Source organism: Ranitomeya variabilis, chromosome 3 (assembly GCF_051348905.1).
Source record: "Ranitomeya variabilis isolate aRanVar5 chromosome 3, aRanVar5.hap1, whole genome shotgun sequence".
Classification (NCBI taxonomy): Eukaryota; Metazoa; Chordata; class Amphibia; order Anura; family Dendrobatidae; genus Ranitomeya; species Ranitomeya variabilis.
In genome coordinates, this window is record NC_135234.1 from 77589805 (window position 1) to 77601957 (window position 12153).

The window sequence follows — 12153 nt, forward strand, 5'->3', positions numbered from 1 at the left end:
CCTGCTATCTGCTCTTAAAGGAGCAGTGTACGTACATAGTAAAATGCCCCCAGTCAATGGTTGAGAGGCATTTAGTATAAGAGTACACCTGCAATATGGCTCCCAGCCAAATGCTGGGAGGCATATTGTATAAAAGGCACCCTCCCAAATAGGGAGGGACTGAAGCAACAAGTATCATTAGGTAGTTTGGTAGATTTGTGTGGCCAGTCCCGTCCCTAGTCCTTGTGAGGCCTGTCCTGAACCCTGCAGCTGCTCTGGCGGTACCTAAATCTATATCCGAGACTTGTGTGTCTGAACATGTGCCTATCTGAGTATTATGTGTATCTGGACTCCTGGGACCAATCTCCGAATTATCCCAGTTTCAGAGTCTGTGTCAGCAACCATTCTGCAGTAGTTCCTGAACCTAATAGTCTGCACAGAGTTCTAGTCCTCTCTGGGTCTGCGTACCCATCTGCATTATTGAGGACTGCCTAGGAGTGTTACCTGGTGGCTACCTGCAGCTCAAGCCTGACTCCACCATCAGGAGCTCCCGTAAACACCAGTCAGCCTTGTAGGTACACCCCTCCTAGGCAAGCCCATCCCAGTGGCACAGTGGGTCCATGAACCAGATGCGCCACCTGCGTGTGTGACAGTTTGTTTTGGCTATGGGCCCTGCTGATCCCCAGTCCTCTCTGTACTCCGAGCTTTGTCAGCAGCTGAACTACCAGCGATAAAGCCAGGAGAAATGTTGTTTCATCAGGCACTTGATACCTGATTGGAAGCCCTGATGTCAGCTGTGCCAGCCCAAGTTGAAGTACCTATGGCTGTGACTATTCAACATGAAACTTATGCTCCTGGTGAGGAATCCATCTTGTCTGATCCACCATGGTACTATAGGGATCTGAAGCAGTGCCATGGGTTCCTAGAGTAGTGCATGCGGCACTATGAAGTTTTGGACTATCAGTTTTCTTCCGTTCGGGACAAGGTGAAATTCCTAAGGTCCTACCTAGCAGGAGTTACCCTAACAAAAAGTAATAGGATATGTGGGTAACATGCGCTGCTGGATAGTGTTCACAAAAATTCATTATGCGGTATAGAAGGTAACAATGCGGTTTATTTTTCATCGCTTTTCGAAGTTCTCAAACTTCTTCAGGAGAACCACAAAGATCTTTTGATCTAGAAATATTTGTTATTGAACCTTCATTAATGGGGTTGTCTGTCTGAAATCATAAATGCCTAATCGAAATTCTAAATGATCTCACAGATTAAAGGGAACCTGTCACCCCGTTTTTTCAGTATGAGATAAAAATACCGTTAAATAGGGCCTGAGCTGTGCTTTACAATAGTGTATTTTTGTCCCCTGATTCCCCACCTATGCTGCCGAAATACCTTACCAAAGTCGCCGTTTTCACCTGTCAATCACGCTGGTCTGGTCAAAAGGGCGTGGTGAAATGGCTTTTTCTCCCCCACCTCTTGCTTATCTTCCCGGCGTTGGCGTAGTGTTCTGCGCATGCGCAACTGCCGAATGCACTGCGCAGTGGCAGACAAAGAGCGCGATCTGCGCTATTCACCGGCTTTTCCGTGGCGGCGGCCATCTTCCTGAGGCCGCGCATGCGCAGATGGAGTGCTCTGCTGCCTGGGGCTTCAGGAAAATGGCCGCGGGATGCCACGTGTGCGCAGATGGAGATCGCGGCGGCCATTTTCCTGAAGCCGAGTTCACATCTATTTATACTATTTTAGGAAATCAACTTAAATATATGAGAAACACATCTGTCACATTACACTGACCAGCAAAACTTGGTGTTTCATTGTTCTTTTTCAAAGGAATAAAACTTTTGCTCTGAGTCCTGGTATAAACAATTTTCCCTGATATCTTGGTGATCATTCTGACTTTTGTAGAGCTGAAAAACACCCATTAAAGATTTGCTCATTTAGAATTCCTCAATTCATTTCAACCTTTGCTGATTTTTGTAATCTGGCTTTCATTTACCTTTATAGACTGTAAAAAGTGCACTCAAACTGTAATAAATGCCATCCACCCTTTATCATACGTATTGCTGAGACAGCTCAGCTCTGTCTCACTATCATTACCACCTTCTATGATGCACTAAATCAGGACAGAAAAGTAACGTTTCCTAATTATCCCAGTATTCAGTGGGCAAATAGAGTCCTATAGCCCTCGCTGCAAAGCTTAGAACTGGGCCCCCATCAGCATGTTGGCCTGCCCTTGTAAAGTTCTAGAGCCTAAGCAGACATATGTTTGTTTTCTCCCACTAAACAAAAAAGACTACAGAGAAAATATATAAATATCATAGAAAACATGGCAATAAGTTCATTTTCTAAGTAATACTCCTAAATAACAGTATTAGGATTCTAAATAGGAACCCGAGAGTGGACCCTCTGGGTCATGGTTCTAGAGCCCCCGAGGGCGAGCGGGCCAAATGGAACCACCCCCTATACAGGGAGCGTTAGGGGCAGGCCCAAGGGGGATGGAGACACAACAGATAGAGCCAAAGGGGCGACTACAGGCGGATCCAGAGAAGAGATTGAGGACTGAACAGAGTGGACAGGTGCAGGGAGAACTGGAAATATGGGAGTGGGTGGGAATCTGGGAACCAGACACTGAACAGTACGATGCTGCAAAAGAGGAAACAAAAAATAGTAGAGACTGGAAGATAAGGGTGGAACTGGAAGACTAGACTATACATCGGGCAGGCATGGCTGAGACACAGGGCAGGCACGGCAGAGACACAGGGCAGGCATAGCAGAGACACAGGGCAGGCACTACAGAGACACAGGGCAGGCACAGAAGAGACACAGGGCAGCCTGAGAACTGAACAGAGCACTGGATAGGAATTCAGCGTACCACCATAGAAGCACCTTACCTCAGAAGACGCCGGGAAGAAATACTCGATGGGTGCCAACATGTTGGGGTGGAGCCATCGGGTTGCAACCTCCCAGGGAACCCAGCGGCGGAGGAAGCACGTCTGCACATGCGTGAAGTGCTGACCCACTGTGAACCAGAGAAGACAGACGAGGAGTGGCGAGGGATCAAGTCGGGAATGCGCTAAGGGATGGGAGAAGGAAGGTAAGTATCTGAGGTCATGACAAGCAGTCACACAGTTACCAAATATCACTATATTGTTACTGAACAAGTCCACCATAATAAAGCTAATATACTAATAATAAACCACATATAGAGGATACGTACCACCACACCATGACCATACAGTATCACCACATAGGCCCGTATTCTTCAAAGCTTTTATGGGAAAATTCTTGTGTGTGAAAAGTTGCAAAATGTTTTCACAAAGCAAGGCCGCCAAGATTTTTGTGACTTCTGGCTGTTTTGAAGCAAGATTTGCGGTGAGGCGCACACGGAGGCGCACGCCACTTTACGTCTCGCTTGATTCATTAAGTAGTAGTCGCATCTTCATCAATCGGGTGTTTGCTTTCCACCCCATCCTGTGAAAAATGTCTCGATGGTTCGGGACCTTAGTGTCTGAGCATAACAACTATCCTGTTACTGAAAAAAATCCACTTTGCCAAGACCAATATTCCAACAATATCTCATGCAAGGGAAAAGTACTGACACACCACAACCAGACATATTACCATCACTTAGTGACCAAAAAACACTACCATACTGATAACTATCAAAAAGCACAGTACTAACATTACTATTACCAGTGACGTTATACTCCGGAGCTATTTCGATCGTAGAAGTGTATATAGTACAGGTAAATCCAGTGACTTACCTGTAATGCCTCCAACTGAAGTCATTAATTTTCACTTTTCTCCTTTATTTGGTGCAGACCGCTTTGATTTCTTCTTTTTGTACATTTTGCACATATTGCTTGTGTTTGCAGTATAGTTTAATTACACATTGATCCATTATATTTAGTGATAATCAGCGTGGCCTTTGGTATATAGTGATTATAACCTGCACATCAGGTATCATTAGGGTTTACTAACTGAAAAGCAGGGCCAGCCGTTCACACTACCTGGGTTCACACTACTAACCTTCTTTTTTGTTTTGCTTTTTTGCACTGTTGGTGTTTGTCCATGGTCATTTTAATATATTACTCATAAAGAGTACTGTTTTTAAAAAGGATAATTATGTAAAACCTTTCTTCCATCCAGGACTCACTCTCTGTAGAAACTAGCACACATACATCTATGATTGATCATGTCTACAGCACACTCCGCACTCTTTCTCCTACTTCTACACTACGCCAGATGAAGAAGAAAGGTGCAATAGTACCGTCCTGGTGCTATGCTCAGTTACAGGACCTGCCTTTTGTTCTTCCCATGGCAATAATATCCGCAAAAATAAACTACATTACTATGCTTCTTTTTGTGATCCCCTCAGAGTAAAAATGTCGCTCATTGAAATGTCCCCCCATGCAATAGTAAACTTCCCCTTTATTCCCCCATACAGTTATAATGTCTGTGTTTGTGCTCAAATAGAACAGTAATACCCCCTTCCCAGTGGCAATAATACAGTAGTATGGTACAACACTCCTGCCCCATACAACAATAGTGTCCATATTTTGTGCTTTGATACAATTGGAACCTCCAATATTGTGGCTCCATAAATTATTAACTAATGATGAATGGGCCACAAGGGGGAATTTTATCAATGTCCCTTATTGAAGAGTAATATTGTCCCGAAATTATTCTCTCACAGTAATTACATCTCCCACAAACTAATAATGTATGCTGCTCATTCTGGCCCCATACAGTAATAATGTCACCCATCTAGCAATATTGTTCCTCATCCTGGCCACTCTCATTCTCTATAATAAAATGGGGGATATTATAGAATTTCCCCATTCTACCGTTCTGTAATAATTTCCCCCTCCCCAATAATGCAATAATATATTCCATCCTGGTCCCTGTCCTGTCATAATATCCCCTATCCTGGCTCCTTTACTTAATAATGTCCACTGTCCTTGCCTCCATTTTTTAATAATGTCTCCCATCCTGGTGCTCTTTTCCGTTGTTTATGTATCCCTATCATATTCTATAGGGCATCATCACTGTCCCCATTGGGGCTCAAAATCTAGATTCCCTATCAGTATATCTTTGCAGTGTGGGAAAAAAAACAGAGAACTTGGAGGAAACCCACATAAACATGGAGAAGATCATACCAACTCCTTGCAGCTGTTGTCCTTGGTGAGATTTGAACCCAGGACTCCAGCGCTGTAAGGCAACAGTGCTAATTCCTGAGACACTGTGGTGCCCATTAGAATACATTAAAAGAAACTGAAAATAAACCACTCTTCTCACCTGTCCCTGATCCCACAATGTTCAACGTCCTCTTCCTTATCCATAGCGAGGGCTGGGGATGGTGCAATGCATAGCAATTATGTCATGCACCTCCTGAGACAGGCCCGCCAATGTGAGCTAGTACTTAATGAGATATATGATACTATGAGATATCCATCGCTTGTTCATAAGGTGTTGCAAACCAACCAGGTATCAATTATTAGCCCCTTCAAGTATGGAAAACGCAGAAGCAACCTGAACCTACACAGTATTATTATTATTACAGTGTATGGATTATTTGAAAAAGGAAATGCTAAATTACGTGGACATTTCCTTGAGTATTTTCACGATACTACATAGATTGTTTGGGCACCATATGCTGGTTATCTCTGAGCTGTATATAAATTATTCTTGGTGCTACTTGGAAATGTTTGTCAGCTGTATGTGGACAGTATTGTCTACGATTAAGGCCTCATTCAGACATCAGTGATTTTTCTCAAACATAAAAGCACAGACTGATTTCCATAATTGCTTGATCAGATTTTCATGACTGTTTGCTCAGTGTGTCAGTTTTTAGCATCAGAGTCTCATCAGTGATTTTTTTTCTATATATTTCATATTGAAAAAAAAAGAAAAATTTCAAAGCCTAACTTTTACAGTGTTCAAAACAGACAACACACGGATTGCACACTCATGGCATTCTTGTGCTAGGTGTGATTTTTTTGTGGACCTTTAGACTTGTATGTGCATTTTTGATTCTTGATTCTGATGAAAAGACATAGATATCACCATGATTTTTTTGTTGTTGTTGTTGCAGACACATGGGACCCAATTCATTAAAGCAATTTGGGCAAAATTATTGAGTAAATAGCTTTGAAAAGTCGCAAAATTTTGGCCCAACTACGAGTTACACAAAAAGTTTGCTATGGCATTCCCTATGCCACAAATCTTACTCTGGTCAGGAAGAGGCACAAACCACTTGTCAGGCACTCTAGATTCATGAAGAGGTGTGCACCTCTTCATAAATCAGGAGTGAGACTCCATCATACCCTCTCATCAAAACCAGAGAGAAAATCTCCAGTCTTGATGAGGGCTCTGGATCTTAAAAAAAACAGACATGAACACAGATAGAACACGTACGTTAAGAATGGACGTCTGAATGAGGCCTTGTATTGTATATATTTTAGTTTAGAAATTAATTGGCAGAAACATTTAGGAAAATGCATTGGCACTGTATTTTATAAAGCCTTTTTATCATAAGATGTCGACTGAAATTGGACTGACCTCAATAGGTAGAGAGGAATGACGATAATGGTGTAATGCTGTAAACTTAAATTCAATATGTTGAGATTTGGTAGCAAATTAAATCAAATATATTGAGCATATGGCGAGGAATACTGAGCAGTGATAAGTGTGTGTATATTGATTATAACATCACAGTAAGGTCAGGCTGACATTGAATTAGAATAAAGCTATATTAAGGATATGGTCTAATGTAACCTTATCAGCTATAAGTTTGTCTACAGAAGTTAGAGCTAAATTCAGAATTTACAAATGTGTAGTGCTAAACATCTCAAGCGTCACATCTAATAAACTCAATAATACATACAATTATATAACTATACTAGCTATTGAACCCGTTCTACGCCCGGGTGGCGAGCATTTATATTGGTATATGGTCTCCATCCTGGTATGTGCTGCTCCATCCTGCATCCCCATCCTGTCATGTGCTCCCATCCTGCGCCCCCATCCTATCATGTGCTGCTCCATCCTGCGCCCCCATCAGTGCGGGCGGCTGTGCTGAGTGCGGGCGGCTGTATGTGGCTGTGCTGTGCGTGGGCGGCTGCGCGTGGCTGTGCTGGGTGCGGGCGGCTGCGCGTGGCTGTGCTGGGTTCGGGCGGCTGGGCGTGGCTGTGCTGGGTTTGGGCGGCTGTGCTGGGTGCGGGTGGCTGCGTGGCTGTGCTGGGTGCGGGCGGCTGTGCGTGACGGTACTGAGTGCAGGCGGCTGTGCGTGGCTGCGGGCGGCTGTGCGTGGCTGTGCTGGGTGCGGCGGCTCTGCGTGGCTGTGCTAGGTGCGGTGGCTGTGCTGGGTGCGGCGGCTGTGCTGGGTGCGGTGGCTGTGCTGCTCCATCCTGCGCCCCCATCCTGTCATGTGCTGCTCCACCCTGTCATGTGCTGCTCCATCCTGCGCCCCCATCCTGTCATGTGCTGCTCCACCCTGTCATGTGCTGCTCCATCCTGCGCCCCCATCAGTGCGGGCGGCTGTGCTAAGTGCGGGCGGCTGTGCTGAGTGCGGGCGGATGAATGTGGCTGTGCTGTGCGTGGGTGGCTGTGCATGGCGGTGCTGAGTGCGGGCAGCTGTGCATGGCGGTGCTGAGTGCAGGCGGCTGTGCGTGGCTGTGGGCGGGCGGCTGTGCGTGGCTGTGCTGAGTGCAGGCGGCTGTGCTGGGTGCGGGCGGCTGTGCGTGGCTGTGCTGAGTGCGGGCGGCTGTGCATGGCGGTGCTGAGTGCAGGCGGCTGTGCGTGGCGGTGCTGAGTGCAAGCGGCTGTGCGTGACTGTGCTGGGTGCGGCGGCTGTGCTGGGTGCGGCGGCTGTGCTGGGTGCGGTGGCTGTGCGTGGCTATGCTGGGTGCGGCGGCTGTATATGGCTGTGCTGTGCGTGGGCGGCTGTGCGTGGCGGTGCTGAGTGCGGGCGGCAGTGCATGGCGGTGCTGAGTGTGGGCAGCTGTGCGTGGCGGTGCTGAGTGCGGGCGGCTGTGCGTGGCGGTGCTGAGTGCAGGCGGCTGTGCTGGGTGTGGGCGGCTGTGCGTGGCGGTGCTGAGTGCAGGCGGCTGTGCGTGGCTGTGGGTGGGTGTGCGTGGCTGTGCTGGGTGCGGCTGCTGTGCGTGGCTGTGCTGGGTGCGGTGGCTGTGCTGGGTGCGGCGGCTGTGCGTGGCTGTGCTGGGTGCGGTGGCTCAGGCTGTGCTGGGTGCGGGCAGCTGTGCTGGGTGCGGTGGCTGTGCTGCTCCATCCTGCGCCCCCATCCTGTCATGTGCTGCTCCACCCTGTCATGTGCTGCTCCATCCTGCATCCCCATCCTGTCATGTGCTCCCATCCTGCGCCCCCATCCTATCATGTGCTGCTCCATCCTGCGCCCCCATCAGTGCGGGCGGCTGTGCTGAGTGCGGGCGGCTGTATGTGGCTGTGCTGTGCGTGGGCGGCTGCGCGTGGCTGTGCTGGGTGCGGGCGGCTGCGTGTGGCTGTGCTGGGTTCGGGCGGCTGGGCGTGGCTGTGCTGGGTTCGGGCGGCTGTGCTGGGTGCGGGTGGCTGCGTGGCTGTGCTGGGTGCGGGCGGCTGTGCGTGACGGTACTGAGTGCAGGCGGCTGTGCGTGGCTGCGGGCGGCTGTGCGTGGCTGTGCTGGGTGCGGTGGCTCTGCGTGGCTGTGCTAGGTGCGGTGGCTGTGCTGGGTGCGGCGGCTGTGCTGGGTGCGGTGGCTGTGCTGCTCCATCCTGCGCCCCCATCCTGTCATGTGCTGCTCCACCCTGTCATGTGCTGCTCCATCCTGCGCCCCCATCCTGTCATGTGCTGCTCCACCCTGTCATGTGCTGCTCCATCCTGCGCCCCCATCAGTGCGGGCGGCTGTGCTAAGTGCGGGCGGCTGTGCTGAGTGCGGGCGGATGTATGTGGCTGTGCTGTGCGTGGGTGGCTGTGCATGGCGGTGCTGAGTGCGGGCAGCTGTGCATGGCGGTGCTGAATGCAGGCGGCTGTGCGTGGCTGTGCTGAGTGCAGGCGGCTGTGCTGGGTGCGGGCGGCTGTGCGTGGCTGTGCTGAGTGCAGGCGGCTGTGCATGGCGGTGCTGAGTGCAGGCGGCTGTGCGTGGCGGTGCTGAGTGCAGGCGGCTGTGCGTGACTGTGCTGGGTGCGGCGGCTGTGCTGGGTGCGGCGGCTGTGCTGGGTGCGGTGGCTGTGCGTGGCTATGCTGGGTGCGGCGGCTGTATATGGCTGTGCTGTGCGTGGGCGGCTGTGCGTGGCGGTGCTGAGTGCGGGCGGCTGTGCATGGCGGTGCTGAGTGCGGGCAGCTGTGCGTGGCGGTGCTGAGTGCGGGCGGCTGTGCATGGCGGTGCTGAGTGCAGGCGGCTGTGCTGGGTGTGGGCGGCTGTGCGTGGCGGTGCTGAGTGCAGGCGGCTGTGCGTGGCGGTGGGTTGCGTGGCTGTGCTGTGTGCGGCGGCTGTGCTGGGTGCAGTGGCTGTGCTGGGTGCGGCGGCTGTGCGTGGCTGTGCTGGGTGCGGTGGCTCAGGCTGTGCTGGGTGCGGGCAGCTGTGCTGGGTGCGGTGGCTGTGCTGCTCCATCCTGCGCCCCCACCCTGTCATGTGCTGCTCCATCCTGCGCCCCCATCAGTGCAGGCGGCTGTGCTGAGTGCGGGCGGCTGTATGTGGCTGTGCTGTGCGTGGGCGGCTGTGCGTGGCAGTGCTGAGTGTGGGCAGCTGTGCGTGGCGGTGCTGAGTGCAGGCGGCTGTGCGTGGCTGTGGGCGGATGTGCTGAGTGCAGGCGGCTGTGCTGGGTGCGGGCGGCTGTGCGTGGCTGTGCTGGGTGTGGGCGGCTGTGCGTGGCTGTGCTGGGTGCGGTGGCTGTGCTGGGTGCGGCGGCTGTGCGTGGCGGTGCTGGGTGCGGTGGCTGTGCGTGGCTATGCTGGGTGCGGCGGCTGTATGTGGCTGTGCTGTGCGTGGGCAGCTGTGCGTGGCGGTGCTGAGTGGGGGCGGCTGTGCGTGGCTGTGCTGGGTGCGGTGGCTGTGGGCGGCTGTGCTGGGTGCGGTGGCTCAGGCTGTGCTGGGTGCGGTGGCTCAGGCTGTGCTGGGTGCGGTGGCTGTGGGCGGCTGTGCTGGGTGCGGCGGCTGTGCGTGGCGGTGCTGGGTGCGGTGGCTGTGCGTGGCTATGCTGGGTGCGGCGGCTGTATGTGGCTGTGCTGTGCGTGGGCGGCTGTGCTTGGCGGTGCTGAGTGGGGGCGGCTGTGCGTGGCTGTGCTGGGTGCGGTGGCTGTGGGCGGCTGTGCTGGGTGCGGTGGCTCAGGCTGTGCTGGGTGCGGTGGCTGTGCTGGGTGCGGTGGCTCAGGCTGTGCTGGGTGCGGTGGCTGGGTGCGGTGGCTGTGCACGGCGGTGCTGGGGGCCTGAGCAGGCGGGGACACCGGCGCGCTGTGGGGGTCAGGTGCCGGAGTCGCCGCTAGCTCAGGCCCCCGGCACTTGCTATAGTTACCTGGGCCTGATCCAGCGCTGCGCGCCGGTCTGTCTTCCGGGTCCTCTGGCTGTGACTGTTCAGTCAGAGGGCGGCGCGCATTAAGCGCGTCATCGCGCCCTCTGAACTGTGAACGTCACAGGCAGAGGATGTGGACCGGAGGACGGAGGAGCAGCGCGCAACGGAGGAACGGGACAGGTAAATATATCATACTTACCCTCCTGGCGGTCCCTGCTTCTCCGTTGGAGATCGCGGTGTGCGTTCAGTGTTTACGCATACCGCGATCTCCTGGGAGCGTCGCTCTGTGGGGTCTAGACTGCGCCGGCGCGTGCGCTTGCGCAGTCTATAGAGGCTTCGGACAGAGTGACGCTCCCAGCGTTATATTATAGATGAATTATACACATACACATGCAGACAAAATTGTTGGTACTCTTCTGGTAAAGTTAGAAAATTCATAATGGTCACTGAAATAACTTGAAACTGACAAATGTAATTTTCAATTTAAATTTACAGAATATGAACTAATGAAAATAGTGTCAACTAACTTTTATTCAAGTCAGTCTGCCTATTTGAAGGGTGAAAAGTAGTCACTGTGCTGTTTGTTATCATAGTGTGTAGCTCACTGAACATAGACCAAAGAAAGCTAAGGAGAGAGATGTCTCAGGAGATTAAACAGCATGATGTTCCTCTTACTACCGTTGCACATATTATTCAAAAGGTTAAGGTCTGTGGAACTCTAACGTTGGTGGGAGCTCATAGATTTCTCCCTGACACTCAAGTGTTAAATGTATTTTTATGCATTTGTATGTGGTAAAGGTAGAATACCCCCCCGGGGCTGCAGTTAGCTCGGACAGGGTTAACTGAAGTGGCCAGCCCGGTTGGGAGGTGGAACTGAGTGTTAGAGACAGAGGCAGGAAGTGATAAGTTAGTTAATGCAAGGGCAGTAGTGAGTACGCAGCAAGACTTTTGGCTGCTAGGGATATTGTGAGCTTAGTATTCGGGGCAGTGGATTGCCGCAAATACCCTTCTGTGCGATTCCGTCTAATAACCAACGACAACCTCGAGATGGACGACAGGGGCACATTAAGCTTGCAAAGCCACAGAAAAAGATGGACTCAGACCACATGGGGCGGAAGGTATTGCAATCCAGATATACTGCTAGAGGTGAGGAAGGTCCCCAAGTGCTAGGAAAGCCAGAGAGGGAGATATGCCACCTATCCCGAGAACCAGGGCTAAAGTTCTATCTGGTACCTGTGGGAAAAATGACAACCCGTTGGGCCTTAGCCTTTGTACTTGCCTGTAAATACTGTACAGACTGCCATTCTCAAAGTAAAAGTTCGGTCTTTATGAACCACATGTCTCCTGAATTAATTGCTCCCCTGGTTCCAGAAGAAGGTTTCCTGGAGTAAGAAGAGGCCTGCAGGCCAGAAGTAAGTGGGAAGCACCACATACCAAGCAGACACACTTTGTCTGTAGGATACCAGACCGAGTGGGGACCAAAGCTCGCCCACGACTACCTCGCTTGGGCATCTTACAGAACTGTAATCAACCTCCCTGGACGTGGAAAATTGATGACAAGTTGAAGAGATGGATAATATGAATGGTGACCAAAGATCCCAGAATAACTTCCAAGGAAATTAGAGGTGAACCCCAAGGTCAAGGTACATCAGTGCCAGATCATATAATCCGTTACTG